The 16,715-nt window shown below is 31.1% G+C and overlaps 1 protein-coding gene across 1 annotated transcript in view; it reads right to left on the reverse strand.

Annotated features, from left to right (window-relative positions):
- LOC136827865 (uncharacterized) overlaps positions 1–16,715 on the reverse strand; it is a 74,735-nt gene that overhangs the window by 29,162 nt on the left and 28,858 nt on the right. The window lies entirely within an intron of this gene.

Raw genomic sequence — 16,715 nt, forward strand, 5'->3', positions numbered from 1 at the left:
TTCACGCTATATATTTCAGGGAATATCCCCCGATGGGGAATCATCAAATGAAGGGAAATTTTTATTATATATATATATATATCTTTTGTTGTTTCTGTTATATATATATATATATATATATATATATATATATATATATATTTAATATATTTATATTTATATTTTTATATATATATATATATATTTTTATATATATTATATTTATATATTTTTATATATATATTTTTTTATATATATATATTTTTAAACCAGGACATATATGTATAAAACAAGCAAAAAGGAGTTGTAATAACCTAAAGCCAATTTTATGTTTTTATTGATATTCTCTCTCTTTAATTTTATTTCTCTCTCTTTTTTTCTCTCTCTATCTACTCTCTCTCTCCCTTTTACTTTTGCTTTCATCTTGTATAGCATAGCAAACTTTATTTGTGTATTTTATTTTATGTATGGATAAAGCATAAAACATTTAGGCCACCAATAAAACTAATATAATAAATCATATCACAAATCATGAAAGTTAGTTATTTTTATTTTTTATTTTTATTTTTTGTCGTTTCACCAAGAACTAAACATATTTTTCTTAACTTATTTAAAAACGTAAATGTTTATGTTTTATTTCCTGGATTTTCTGATTAGGCTAGGCCTAACCAGGCTACATGTTTATCATTTTTCATTATTTTACTTTTAGTAATTAATTTTTGATCTTGATGTCCAAATTTAGAACACATTAGTTAATTTCATTTTTCATTTAATTAAAAAAGTATTTATAATGGTCCTATTTAAACGTTGTTATGTTTAGACCTTTAAAAAGTAAAAGAATTTTTGAATAGGTTTTTAATTTTTTATGCACTTGGTTACTAACCATGGGTTCATTTCTCGTTTTACAGGCACCATGTGAAACAACGCAACAAAGATTATTTTCTTTAACTTCGTCCTTCTAGCAGTTTTGAAAATAAATTTATTGTTATTTTAGTTAATTCTAAGGTTTTTCTGAGAAAAAAAAGGACTTTAATTTTCATTAATTAGAATTTTGAAAAAAAGTGTAAATTTTTGTTAATTATTAAATATATTTTTTCATTTTGTTCACTGTGTTGTTATATTTTCATTTAACTTATTTTAAAATTTACTACCATTTACAAGGAAATTTTCATTTATTTGAAACGCTGAGTAAAAATCTTTGAAATATTTTTCCATCAATTTTGTGATTTTATAAAGTGGAAGCACTGGGATAAATGCTATAAATGGAAATGAAACTACTAAGCAGTTTTTATTTAGTTATTTTTACCAATTACATTTTATTAAGCCATTTTTCTTGCTTATATTGTCCATTGCTAATTAAACAGGCTATTTGACTTATGTTTTATTATGCTTATAATTTGTCTAAGTGGCTTGTCAGTGAATTGTCACCTTTTTGGGAAAAATTTCCAGGGTTTTAGTAAAAAATAACTTGATTTTTAAACCGTCCATTGTTGTAACATTTTATTTTTTTCGTTTTTATAATTTAGCTTTGATATAATTTCACTATTCACTAAAGTTCCAGTTGACGATCTGATAACTTTTTTAGTCGATGTCGATGAGTTGGGTAACTGAACTTTCTCCAACCTACATCTTAGAGTTACTGAAACTGTATAAAGGAAATAAATTTACTTTTTAATGGAAATTTCTATGAGCAGAGAGTTTGGTATGGCGATGGGGAACCCTTTGTCGCCGCTTTTGCAACATTTACGTGGAGTTTTTTCGAAAAGAAGCTTTATCAAATATTTTTACCGGCGAATGTTCCTTGGTTTGGTATGTCGATGACATATTTGTATGGCCGTTACGTGAGATGTAAACTGATTTTCATTAGATTAAATGCCTCATTCCTCTATAAATTTCACATTTGAGGAAGAAAAGATTCCATTTTACCTTTTTAGATGTAAGTTTGCACAGACACGGCAACAGATTTGAATTTTTAGTTTTTGAAACCTACAAATGTGGCTGTTCTTACATTTCACTTTTACTCAATCACCATTTGAAAGTTAAATATCTGTATTCTCTTCAGAAATGTTTTTAAGAGCATTAAGAATTTGTTGTCCAGAATTTTTAGAAGACGAGATTATAAAGATTTATGATATTGCTCAAATTGAAGTACCTGACATTTTTAGTTGATGTTGCTTTAAGAAAGGCCAAGAAAACATTTTATGCACATGACCATGTACAAACTTTTGACTACAGGTTTCTCCTCTTTTAAAAATGTTTTTAGTTTTAATGTTAATGTTGTTTTTAGTAACCTCAGTCTGTGAGAACAATTTTGATAAAGAACTTCCCTCATTTACAAACAGGTTGCATATAAGAAATTCCATGATTGTAATAAAAAGTATATTGGTCAAAGTGGTAAATTGTTGGCATCAAGATTAAAATCAGCATAGATATTGTGTACGAGTAGGTAATACATCAGTGCCCTCTTTTATATATGAACAATTCTGATCATAATTAATGGAAAAATTCGAGAAATTCTCTTTTGTAGGGATGTTATTAAAAGAAACATTATAGAATCTAGCATAATAAAACATAAGTCAAGTAGCCTGTTTAATATTAGCAATGGACAATGCAAGCATAACTGGCTTTAACTTAAATGAATTGTTGAAAACTTAGTAACTCTGTAATAGACTGCCAGTAGTTTCATTTCCATTTATGGCATTAAGTAATTTTGGCTGGACCATTTGTTTCTTGATTTGGGCTATTTGGCTGTTTTATATTTCACATTTTCTCCGTTTTTATGTTTACCTTTGAAATTTCAAGCTGTTTTTCAGTCTTATATTGTACCCTGATGAGGTGTATCAAAAAATATAAAAAGGAGCTTGGTAGGTACTGCTTGCCTTTCATTATTTCCTACTGGGCCGGATATACAATCTTCACGTCTTACTTAGATCGTATAATATATATATATATATATATATATATATATATATATATATATATATATATATATATATATATATATATATATATATATGTATATGTATATATATATGTATAATAATAATATGTATATGTATATATATATATATATATATATATATATATATATATATATATATATATATATATATATATATATATATATATATATATATATATATATATATATATATATATATATATATATATATTAATAATATATATGTAGTGTGTTGTTAGTGTGTGTATGTGTTCAAGATGCTAATGTATGAAATTAATGAGAGTTTGTAAAAAGCTTAAAATTACCACATAATGAAAGGCAAAAAAATCATTTTTTCCTTCTCGTCTTGGTAACAGGATCATTAGTTATCGTCCTTCTCAAAGCTTTCCTTCCCTTTCTTCGTAAATGGTTGGACGTTCAGGATGTAATTCTCTTCCTTTGCAAATCTGGTGAAATAGCAGTTATATATCATTTACGAATTATCAGAGGTAGTCCACAAAGAGCATTTATTAACTTTTTTTCATGAAAGAAGGGCGAGGAAAATATGTCAATCAGCAAAATATTTTTTTTCATATTTTGTAAACACGATTACCCTCATTTTCATCATTGCCCCCCTCTCTCTCTCTCTCTCTCTCTCTCTCTCTCTCTGGAAAATAGTCCACAGTTCCTGAAAACCTTAAACAAGTTTCAGAGCAGTACTTGTCCGAATGACGAATCATCAAACAAGAGACGTAATGAAGGTATACGCACTCCTTATATAGGCTATTTCACCTATTTTCCGCACACGAATTTTCAAATTCTTTCAGCACTGGAGCATTTTCAACATTAAGGAAACTCAGGAACTGAACCCAACTTTACTCGGTGCAATTTCATCGTTCTTTTGACTGTATTTGTGAAATCCCCTACAGCTCAGAATGAGAATGCTTTGCTGATGTTGTTGAACCATAGAATGAGTTGGCTTTATGCCAGCCACCATGGGCTCTTGCTACAGGAAAAGCCAGTAAGGCGGCGAGAGATGGCGAGAAAAACTGTACCAACGATGAAGGCAAATGGAGCAATGGCACTTTCATTTCACAGCTGATAAATTTTAAGCATTCAAGTCATTTCTTAGCTTTATTCTGGAACTGGTGAATTTTCCTTCTTTAATCAATGAAGGAGAGACGAAGGGCAACCTAATCCTGCTTTTGTTTCTTCCGCTGCTCCCCTTAGTCTCATCCGGTTCCAGTTCCTTTTCCACCCCTGTATATTACTAGTACTGTACATCGCTCCGCCTCCTCCTCCCCTTCCCCATTTTCTCTTTTTCTTACTTCTACGTTTCTTCTTCTCCTACTTTTCATGCTGCATCTCTTTCCCTCCCCGTAAGCATGCCTCCCTTTTCTATTTCTCCATCCACTTCTTTCCAAATGTATTATTTTTCCTTAAACTTTCCCCCCTTCTCTTCCTTCCCACAAATTCTACCTCCTAATCGTCCGAACGTTCCATGTGATCGCTCATTTGAGATTTCTCCTCAGTATTTCCTACCCTCGTTGCTCTTGCTTTCCTTAATGGGTCTATCAGCATTGCGCTCTCTTTTCCTGAAGTCCCGGTGGCCAGTATCTAGACATTTCGGTGCAATTATAACGCTCGTTAAATAGAGAAACTTCTCTCTGCCAGTGTAGAATTTTTCTCGATTTTTCTTTCATATCCTTAGTGGAAGGAGAATCCCAAGTTTGATGAGTGGAATGTGGAGAAACACACGTGTGTCTAAAGCTCTTCGTTGGGAGTGTCGGTAGAGCTGTGGACTAGCACTCGCTAGGCCTGAGTTCGAGTCTCCGGCCGGCTGATGAAGAGTTAGAGGAATTTATTTCTGGCGATAGAAATTAATGCTCGTTATAATGTGGCCTGGTTCCCAATAAGCTATAGGTCCTGTTGCTAAGTAACCAATTGGTTCTTAGCCACGCAAAATAAGTCTAATCCTCAGGCCCAGCCCTCTAGGAAAGCTGTTAATAAGCTCAGTGGTCTGGCAAAAAACTAAAGGTATACTATTTTTCTATAGGTAAATGTATATATATATATATATATATATATATATATATATATATATATATATATATATATATATATATATATGTATGTATGTATATATATATATATATATATATATATATATATATATATATATATATATATATATATATATATATATATATATATATATGTATGTATGTATGTATATATATATATATATATATATATATATATATATATATATATATATATATATATATATATATATATATATATATATATATATATATATATATATATATATATATATATATATATATATATATATATATATATATATATATATATATATATATATATATATATATATATATATATATATATATATATATATATATAGTGATCCGGGTTAAAGAGGTCTACCTAAGTCTACTATTGACCTTAGTGCCTTATGTCATCAGTTAAGGAACATCTGTGAGAGCCATTGCTGGCATAATACCGGCTTATTCAATGACAACAAACTGCTTGAATTGCAGTGCTTTTTTCCAGATTTATATTATATATATATATATATATATATATATATATATATATATATATATATATATATATATATATATATATATTATATATATATATATATATATATATATATATATATATATTAGACAGGAGCATTACTTGAATAAGAACTCATTAGGCTGAAGCAGGACTGCGGATAAACAAAGTTTTTTCTCCCAGAAAATAGGAACCAAAAAATAAAGAGCATTTTTTTTTCTGGACTCCGTTTCCTTCCGGATAGATTTGTCTGGTTAATTTTCTTAATTACTAAGCCACCTCAACTGGAATTCATTTCGAGCTTAACAGTGTCCTTCGTGCGAAAGTGTATACGAAATCGAGTTTATTAGTATTCCTCTTGCCCATTTTGTAACAAAGTTAGATTTACTAATGATTTTTTATTCATCAACTAATTTCCGCTTACTTGCAAATTTTCATTATACATATTTCTTCCTTCATATATGTCTGTCATAATTGTTAGTTTTACATTTTTTCTGATGAGTTTTTATATATTTCATATATTTTGCTTACATTTTGTTATAGTTGAATTTTCCTTTAAGTGTCTAATATATTTGTAAAGGCTCGAAGGTGACCTTTGAAAAGTTGGGTCAGCTATTCACAGGGTCCATTTTCACTATACGCAGCAAATAGGAAATGCTGAAACATTCAGCATACCACAAGGGTCGAAGAAACCACCTTTGGTGACAAGACACGGGCTGGCAAATGCGTTTTCAGCAAGAACGTTCAGAAGCTGAACCAGTTACAAAATCCGGTTTTGAAGGATGCTTCTTAATAATGTATGGTGTGTACGTGTATCTAAGACGCCTCCAGAAATACAGAGGCGTGTCTTTGCCGAACTTTGACCTCGAATGATGTCATACAAAAGTATGTTCGTTCGTGCGTTACATAATGAATATAATGGGAGGAACCGTTGTTCGAATTGGACTGTGAGATCGATTCATGTGTGTCTGAAGATGTGTGATTTTTCACATGGAGACTGTCCCACAGGGCTTGTGGAGTGAGTAAGAATTCATACGTTTTTAGACTTTGTTTTTCAGAACTGTGAACACACGGTATCTCCTGTGACAGTGGAAGATGTATTTCTGCAATTTTTTGTTTTATGATTTTTAATGTGACGTTTCTTCTTTTTTTCACAAGTATTTCTGTTCCCTCCATTCCTATTCCTTTTTCCTCTCTCCCTCCTACGAGATGAGTGGTATGACTTATTGAATGACCTGTTTTAATTGACTGATGTGTTCATGTTTGTTGATGAGTTATTTTCTGTAATTGTGGGTTTATGATTTTGGAGCATTATTTCCTTAGAAGATCTTCTGATAGTGCTGAAACATTGGATTTCATTCTTTCATAATTTTAGAGATTATTTTTTCGTTGATTTTGTCAATAAAGGTTTAGTTTTGTATTATCTTATTCCAGTAGTCATAGATTTTAGTTGAGGAAAGATGTAACATGATATCGGCTCACGTTAACACACAACAATACATCATACAATCACACACACACACACACACACACACACAACACACACACACACACACACACACACATATATATATATATATATATATATATATATATATATATATATATATATATATATATATATATATATATATATATATATATATATATATATATATATATATATATATATATACATGTGTGTGTGTCAGTAATATCTACTACAGAAACTGGATATGGTTCATATCAGGAAAATGTACTGTGCTTATGTTTCGCTTAAATGTAACTAGGTATAGTTCTTTGTGATTAGTCACCTGTGTTGGTTTTGAAATCAGAGCAAAAGAGGACAGTGTACTAACAAACTAGTCTCAACGCTTGCTGAGAACAGGAGGGTAAAACCCTCTGAAAGTTGGCCATTGAGTGTGTGTATATGTGTATGTGAGGGAGGAGGTATGTGGATGGGTGTGTGTATACATACTTCATCCTTTTTAATTACTCATTTTTAATTATTTTACGCCTCTGTTTTAATGTGCAAGAAAGAAAACAAGAAATTGCAAAAGAAAATAGGCTGGATATACGGAGAAATAATAATGGTAACAACAAGAGGACATTTTCCTTACATCTATAGTAGTCGTGGGAGGCCTAAGTCCCATCCCATCTCCTAAGCCCAGCTTTTTCCTTTTCTCTGAAAAAGAAATCCCCCACCACAAAGAAAGTAAATATTTTCTGACTATTAAGGGACAACAGGTTTATTGTCGGATATATCTTATATGGTTCCTCGTTATTGTGGAACCTATCATATCACTCGGGTAAAAGAAGAGAGAGAGAGAGAGAGAGAGAGAGAGAGAGAGAGAGGTATGGTGAGAGAGAGAGAGAGAGAAAGAGAGAGAGAGAGAGATAAATAAAATCAGACGTTTCATGCAATTCGCAGATGGGACTTTGCGTGTTGTCATTCGTTTACATCAAACATTGTTTGCAAATTACTTGCATTTTTACCTAATTCTTCAGACTATATAGGCATTATAAAAATTCAGCATTTACTAACCCACTATTTATGAGAAAAATAAAAGAGAAATGAAGCAGAATTAGAAAAATGAACAATGCAGTTATGGTTGTGATAACAGGGACAAATATTTCCAAGGAAGAACAAAATGTGTTCTGGTAACAGGTGACTGCTCAAAGAATAGCCAATGACCAATTTCATCTTAGAAATTAAAAGGATGATAATTATGGTGTCTTAAAGGAAGTTGTCCTGGATCAGTGGAAGTCAATTATTTGAAGGATTAACTAGTGAAATTGATGTAACAGAGAGATAAGTGAAGGGTAAAGATGTTACTACAAGGATAACGGTGTAAGTGAGAAAAGAAGGAGTAAATGAAAAAGGACTTCGTGAAAGATTGTATGATAAGAAAGTGCCAGGAGTTACATGGATATTTATAGAGGCATCACTCAATACGATGATGGGACATTAAGAATTCTTGGCTCATGAGCAATATGTATCTGATAGAAAGTCTCCGAAAGAGCACATGAATGGATAAACAATCATCCCTTTAAAAGAAAGGAAAAAATAGTATGGTAGCAATTGCAGACGCATAAGATTACTCCTGGAGTTCGAGATCCAACTGTTTCTTTGATACCTGCGTGAGAAGTCTGAGATTTAAAGGCAGAACCATAGAATCATATCTGTCACATATCGACCTCGGCGATGCTTAGGATTCAGTTACGTAACATATGCTTCACAGTTACTTCAGATTTTGTTGAAAATGTCATTTTTAAGTGTTAGGTGGAGCTTGTGCCGTAATATGCAACAAACAGGTACAGCTCTTTAGTTAAGTAGAAGCGTGCTCAATTTCACCATGGACATTTAATCATTATAATGGGAAAGAAACCGTGACGCAAATGAAGTATGGAAAAAAAGAAAGATACGAAAATTAAATGAAATGGTTGAAGAATAAAATAAACAATGTTATATATTCAAAAACAAGTCTGGCTTAATAGCAAAGCTAATTTAGCTATTTGACTATATGAAAGTTGCCACGGGTTACATGACTCAAAAACTTGGGTGATACTGATGTGATGGAGACAAAATTATAATTGATATTTAGCATGGCAAAATTTGTAATTTTTGTAAACAAAGACGAATCAAGAGTTACCTCAGAAAGTTATTGGAATAATTTAAGGTGGAAGGTGCTGAATAATATTTAATCTCTTTATTGACAGTGATTTATTCTATAAAACTTAGCAAGAGTCAACATTTGAATACACCATCACTGAGGTAAGGTTAAAACCGTCACAGTAAAACAATTATTTCTGAATGGCTGCAAGCAATGGAAAAATGGACCAGAATGCAATAATCAGTTTAATGATAGATAATTGGAGAAGAAAAGTTAAAAAGAAAAATAGTAATGTTTTGAAATGATGGTGTTCAGGATGGAGGAACACTTCATAAGGATGGTTGGCCAATGAAAAGAACTCAGAAATAAAAAAAGTGGTGGCAAAATGTGGAAGATGGGACGATTAAAGGTGTATCCTCCTGAAAAGGATGTTTTTCGTTAGCCCTTTGAAAGATGAAGATGGAATCTTCTTCATAAGGGATTTGTCCACATTCTTAAATATGAGACATAACGTATCTATGGCTGCTTTTAATGTCAAGTTATGATCTGAGAATCAGAGAAGACGTGTGCGTTAACAATGAAAAAATAATTATAGAGAAAAATTAGCTTACAACACCATAAGTAAATGGAAATTAGATTTTTCAAGAATACTGGTGGAGGAAATTTGTTTTATTTCCAGACTTTCTTAAAAAAGAAAGGCGTAAATGGCAGACTTTATTTACAGGCAAGAGTTGACAAAGGCCAGGTTTTGTGGAAAAAGGGTTAAAAGTTTTATAAAGAGATTAGGAGTTAAGACAAAGGGACTTGGGTGCTAAAGACTTGTTGAAACGTACGGGTCACTACATGGAATAGATATTCGCCTACAACCATTCCAGGTCCCTTGTTTGAGGATAAATCCGGCCATGTGGAGATGGAAAGAAAAGGAACCCGCAGTGAAATGGCTTACAGATGAGGTCTATTTTGCAAGTCTCTGCCCTGCTTTTGAAACAGTTTTCGCACATTCAGATGCGTCGGGCGGGGCGTGGGGAGGGCAGCTGTGCCTGCAAGAATGTCGAAATCCTTATGGCATGCCAATAGGATGAGAAATTACACTTATGCCTCCAGTCCGGGGAAGCAACACCTGTTCCCCAGCCTAAATACCCTTCCCCACGGCACCATGTAAACCCCATTTCTGATGGGGGGAAAACTAAAGGGGTTTGAGAATCTTCTGGAATTACTTGTTTACTAGTTTACTTGTTTACACGTTTACTTGAACCACTTGTTGAAGGGTTCAAATAAAAGCGCGGTTTTCCTGGATCCAGTTCGAAAGGCAGAGGAACAACAGATTTATTCAAAACATTGAAGAGGTTCCTTCTACAGGGAGACTAGGAATGTATATTTCCAAATATATATATATATATATAGAGAACACAGTTTAGTATAGAACCATCCTCTATGACCTGGATTTTCAGGGTGCTGTATTTATATTCATATATATATATATTTAATTTCAGAGCGTTATATATTAAAAAGATGAAACTATATATAACAACAACTCGTATATATCATACTATATATCGTGTATATATACATATATAGGTACATATATTATACATATAGATATTTTACTTTGTGAGTTGTAGTTTATATTTTTATATATATTTTTATTTTCATATTTTTATATTTTATATATATTTTTATATATTATTTTACTGGGTGTTTTAGTTTAGAGGAGCCCCCTCACAGAATAAATTGGTTATGAAGTTTTCTGCTGAACATTTATTAAGTACAATTATTTTATTGTATTTTATTGCTATTTTCATCCTTGTCAGGTTTTTCAGTCTGATGATGGAGTTAGACACTATGGCTAAGCTCGGAGGAAATCAGATGGATTATTAGTCCATATTGGCATACATTTATCATTAAGCTATATATTTAATATATATATATATATATATATATATATATATATATATATATATATTGTCTTCTGGCCATTGTATGGATGCTTGATAGTGGTCTGTTTGTGCTGAAAGCTTATAACTTTTTCTGAATAAATATCTCAATTGATACCATCAGCTAGTTTGAATGAGGTCCTGTTAGTAATTCTATTAATGCACAAAAAATTGTGTACATATATATATATATATATATATATATATATATATATATATATATGTATATATACTACATATATCTTATAATATATATGTATATATATAAATATATATATATATATATATATATATATATATATATATATATATATATATCTAAGTTTTTAGTATGATATATAGATAAATCGTTTGCTATTTATATATATATATATTTTATCTCTTTTATATATATAACATTATTGAAAAAATGTGTAGGCAGTAGACAGTAGTACCAATTCTTTCACGTTTGCATTCCAATAGGCTACCATGAGACATAAATATGAAGAATTTGTTACAAAGTAAAACAAAAAGAACAAGAATCTTTTATTTCAGTTAGTTTTAGTTTTCTAAACAGAAAATTAATGAGGATAATCCCGGATCGAGCCGTCACCACTTTTTCTGTCTGCAAAAAGAAATACTAAAGTCAGCTCTCAAAATTTAAAAACATATAACCTTGAATACCAGATGGTTAATTGAATGGGTTAATCCAAAGGTTAATCATCAAAATCCGGGATCAGCCCTCAAAACTCAATCCAAATATTTTAACCATAATGTTAAAGTGCTTACATTCAAACAGAAAGCTCGCATGTATATTAAACTTGATTGCGCCGATCAACAACGCCTTTTTTTTTAATTATTTAAGCATCAAATTTAAACCAACCATCCTGTTAAATTTAGAACACTTTCATTATTTGATTCTAATAAAACAAAAAATTCTGAAATTCCTTTTAATTGTAAAATTGCACAGGACTAAAGATATCCGTCTCCAATTAATCGGTGAAAAATCTCTCGTAGGCAGGTAATGCATTCCGATATTTTGAAAACTCACAGACTTGGTTTGTTTGATTCCATTGTGAAAGTGGTTTTTTCAGTTTGTCCGCAATTTCATTTTATCACATTTTACAAGAATTTCATAGATGCAGCCAGAAAGATCTTTAGAGATATTTAAATATTATAACTTGCATGAAAAAGGCAAGTTTTTATTAGTTAAATAAAATGTTTTCAGGCTCTTTTTCCTTGTATTCTCAAATTACCGTTTGATGTACGTATTAAGCAACATAAGTATTCAGTCAAAACTGGACAAGCATCCAATGCTATATTCATTCATTTAAGTAGAAACTCTCATAGGATAAATGGACTGAAAGTTCAGTGATTGCCAGATCAAAAGATTTCTCTTCAAAATCTATTAGGTCATATTATCCAGCTTACTTCAGTTGTAATTTAATCTTAGCCCTGGCATGTATTATTTAGACACTTGTATTAGAAAAATGTTTCAAGGATGACTAAAAGATAAAATCACTGACTTAATTACAAGTTAGCTGCTTGATATATATTTCTATATATCTAGCCTGTTTAATATAATTTTTTATTTGCAAAAATGTTCATTTTGCAAAAGTTCTTTTCAAAAAAGAATTATTGAGTTGCACTAAAAATTTTTAGGTGGTCAGTCACGAACCTGCATAATCTTTTAATATACATGTTTCTGCACGGTTGATCTTAATCCGTTTGCCTAATTGGTTAAATATTTAATCCTTTTGGATTCTACTAATTTTCGAGCGTGATTGGATTTTCCGTGGATTAACCTTTTCTGTTTAACTGTACAATCCCCATCTGGTATCATTTTAATACATGTTTTTGGAATTTGTAAGCCTAATCTTGGTATTTCTTTCTTTCTTCCGTCTCTATTTGGTTGGACAGCTCTGCGTCAAATTATGCTGGATTAACGCTCTGTTTTTGACCCGTTTCCTTCGTGGATTTTTATCTTGTTCTTTTGTTTATTCATCACGTTCCTTCTTTGTATTTTGTCTCATTTCGTACCCCGACGATGCGTCAATAAACACACACACACGCACACACTGACACACACACACACACACACACACACTGAAGTCGTATCTACTATGATTTTTAGCATATATATATATATATATATATATATATATATATATATATATATATATATATATATATATATATATATATAATGTATATATTATATATATATATATATATATATATATTACTGAGCACCTATAGACCAGTGGATAAAGCATATACACACACACATATACAGTATATGATTCTGTATTTATTTTATAAATTTCCTTATGCAGATATCTTAACTTCTGTTGACATGTGATCACGCCAGTTTCATGATAAAAGCACTCGAAAAACGTTAAACTGGCTACGATCTCAATACAACGTCAGAAACTTTAGTGGTTTGGATCTCTGGGAAGATGCTCTCAAGTGCTAATGGATTTAGTGAACTATGATCAGCAAAATCAATCAGCAAAAAGACTTCCATGCATTGCCAGCATTTCCATTCTTTCTCGGTCATACACCTGAAATGACAAAATTACCTTTTCAGCCAATATCAGTAATGACAAATGGACTGAACGTCGTGAAACGTTCATAGTCCACCCTTTAACATTCTTGTTCAACAGAATCAATATGTGTTCTGAAAGATGATGATCCTCCTCCAAATCAACTCCGCTCTTGGCCCTAAACCTTTGTACTTCCATTCTTCCATGAGACATCTCAGACATGAAAAAACAAAACCCCTTCCAGAAAAGTTGGAATCTTATGGACTTCTTCCTGGTTTCCAGATGAACACATGATGTCGTGGATGGTAGCCATCTTTTTATTAATTGTGTGGAATGTACACTGTGAACACAATATCACAAGCCTAAGCAGGTTATACACTAATCATTTATGGTTTACAACAGTCGTTTTATCAAAATGGGGACACACACACAACTACACACATCTCACAAATAATGCACATAATCATATGCAGTACATACGGATCCGCTTTCATTATGTGTCTAAGAATTTTTATTACATTACTGTATTCAAGACACCTCTCAAATTAAACATAACAAAGATTGGCACCAAATGAAAAAATGAGTTATCATAAAACTGGTAAGGTGGTTATATTGCCAATGATATATAGAAAGTCCATATATATACCACCTCCTTCCAACAATTGTAACATTAAAAAGGTATTACATATCTTTATGCTTCTTAATGAAATACATATTTTGTTTTGCAACATTCATCTTTTTCGGAAAACTATAGAAAATATACATATGATATTATGTACTTAAGCTAAAATATATATCTTGGCAATCTTGGTGTGTAGGCGGTGGTTATGCTGTTGCGCAAACGTTATCATATAAAATTTTATACTGATTCTTGTTGATATATGTATAATTGTAACACCTGTATATGTATATATTATCCAGTACTCCCTCGTTTACCCGCATAATATCCAAGGCCCTTATGGATATTGGGGTGAAGTTTACAGATTTGGTGAAAAACACTGGATATAAACAGTAAGATTTTCAAATTTTATCAATACAACAGTAAAATACTGCAAGATATAATACCTGAATTCAGCTAATATTGGCCACCTAAACCAGGTGAATTAGAACTTGTCCGTTTTGAGATGTTACTTAAAAAGAAAAAAAATTCAGAGGCTTGTATTCTAAATTGTTTTATTATGCTTAAGGATGGCAAGTGGCTCCAGCTGGTAAAATAAATTAGATTGCTATCCTGTTAATAAACAAAGGAAAATGATATACTAAACTAGATTATTCATAGTTGGAAGCTCCTGTTATAGGTCAACGACTTCAAGAATAATGAAAAATGAGTTGTAATGACCAAGTAGCCAAGGAATCCAGTTCCTTGATATTCTCTCTCTCTCTCTCTCTCTCTCTCTCTCTCTCTCTCTCTCTCTCTCTCTCTCTCTCTCTGGTCTCTCTCATGACTTTTGCTTTCATCTTGTATAGCATAGCAAACTTGACTTGTGTAGCATATTTTTGTATGGATAAAGCCATAAAAACATTTAGGCCACCAAAACCAATATAATAAATCATATCACAAATCATGAAAGTATAGTAGGCTAATGGCTCTTTCTACGATCGTGTCGTTTCACTCTGAACTAAAACATATTTTTCTTAAAATTCCAGAAAAACGTAAATGTTTATGATTTTATTTCCTGGATTCTGATTAGGCTAGGCCTAACCAGGCTAATGTTTTCATAACATTATTTTCGGTATGTAATTAATTTAAATTGATCTTGATGCTCCAAATTTAGAATCCACATTAGTTAATTTCATTTGCAGTATTGTAAAAAAATACTTATGTAATGGTCCCTTTAAACGTTGTTAGTGAGACCTTTGTTAAAAAAAAGAACAAGAATAGGTGAATAATTTTTATGCACTTTATTTACTAACCATGGGTCATTTCTCGTTTTACAGGCACCATGTGAAACAACGCAAAAAGATTATTTTCTTTTAACTTCGTCCTTCAAGCAGTTTGAAATAAATTTATTGTAATTTTTAGTTAATTCTAAGGTTTTCTGAGAAAAAAAAAAAGACTTTAATTTTCATTAATTAGAATTTTGAAAAAAAGTGGTAAATTTTTGTTAATTATTAAATATATATTTTTTCATTTTTGTTCACTGTGTTGTTATATTTTTTCCATTTAACTTGTGAAAATCACTACCATACACAAGGAAATTTTCAAGGAAATAAACGCTGAGTCAAGGAAATCTAAGGAAATCCTGAAGCTCCATCAAGGAAATGTGATTTTATAAAGTGGAAGCACTGGGATAAATGCTATAAATGGAAATGAAACTACTAAGCAGTCTATTACATAGTTACTAAGTTTACAACAATACATTTCGTAAGCCAATTATCTAGCTTATATTGTCCATTGCTAATATTAAACAGGCTACTTGACTTATGTTTTATTATGCTTATAATTTGTCTAAGTGGCTTGTCAGTGAATTGTCACCTTTTTTGGGAAAAATTTCAGGGTTTTCAGTAAAAAATAACTTGGATTTTGTAAACCGTCTCAGAAGCTGTAACATTAATTACGAATGTATAATGGTTAGCTTTGATGTAATTTCACTATTCACTAAAGTTCCAGTTGACGATCTGATAACTTTTTTAGTCGATGTCGATGAGTTGGGTAACTATGAACTTTCTCTGCCAACCTACACCATCTTAGAGTTACTGAAACTGTATAAAGGAATGTAAATTTACTTTTAATGGAAATTTCTATGAGCAGAAAAAGAATGATCCATGGCGATGGGGAACCCTTTGTCAAAAATTTTAAGCAACATTTACGTGGAGTTTTTTCGAAAACAAGCTTTTATCAAATATTTTAAACGGCGAATGTTCCTTGGTTTGCATAATGTCGATGACATATTTTGTGTATAGCCAAACGTGAGGATGTAAACCGATTTTCATTTAGATTAAATGCTCTCGTTCCCTCTATAAATTTCACATTTGAGGAAGAAAAGATTCCATTTACCCTTTTTAGATGTAAGTGTGCAAACTTATTTTTATGATTTTTCAGTTTTATAGAAACCTAAAATGTATGTTCTTACATTCACTTTTATCAATCACCATTTGAAATTAAACTCTCTGTATTCTCTTCAATGTTTTAAAAGCATTAAGAATTTGATTGTCC

This window comes from Macrobrachium rosenbergii, chromosome 42, assembly GCF_040412425.1.
Source record: "Macrobrachium rosenbergii isolate ZJJX-2024 chromosome 42, ASM4041242v1, whole genome shotgun sequence".
Classification (NCBI taxonomy): Eukaryota; Metazoa; Arthropoda; class Malacostraca; order Decapoda; family Palaemonidae; genus Macrobrachium; species Macrobrachium rosenbergii.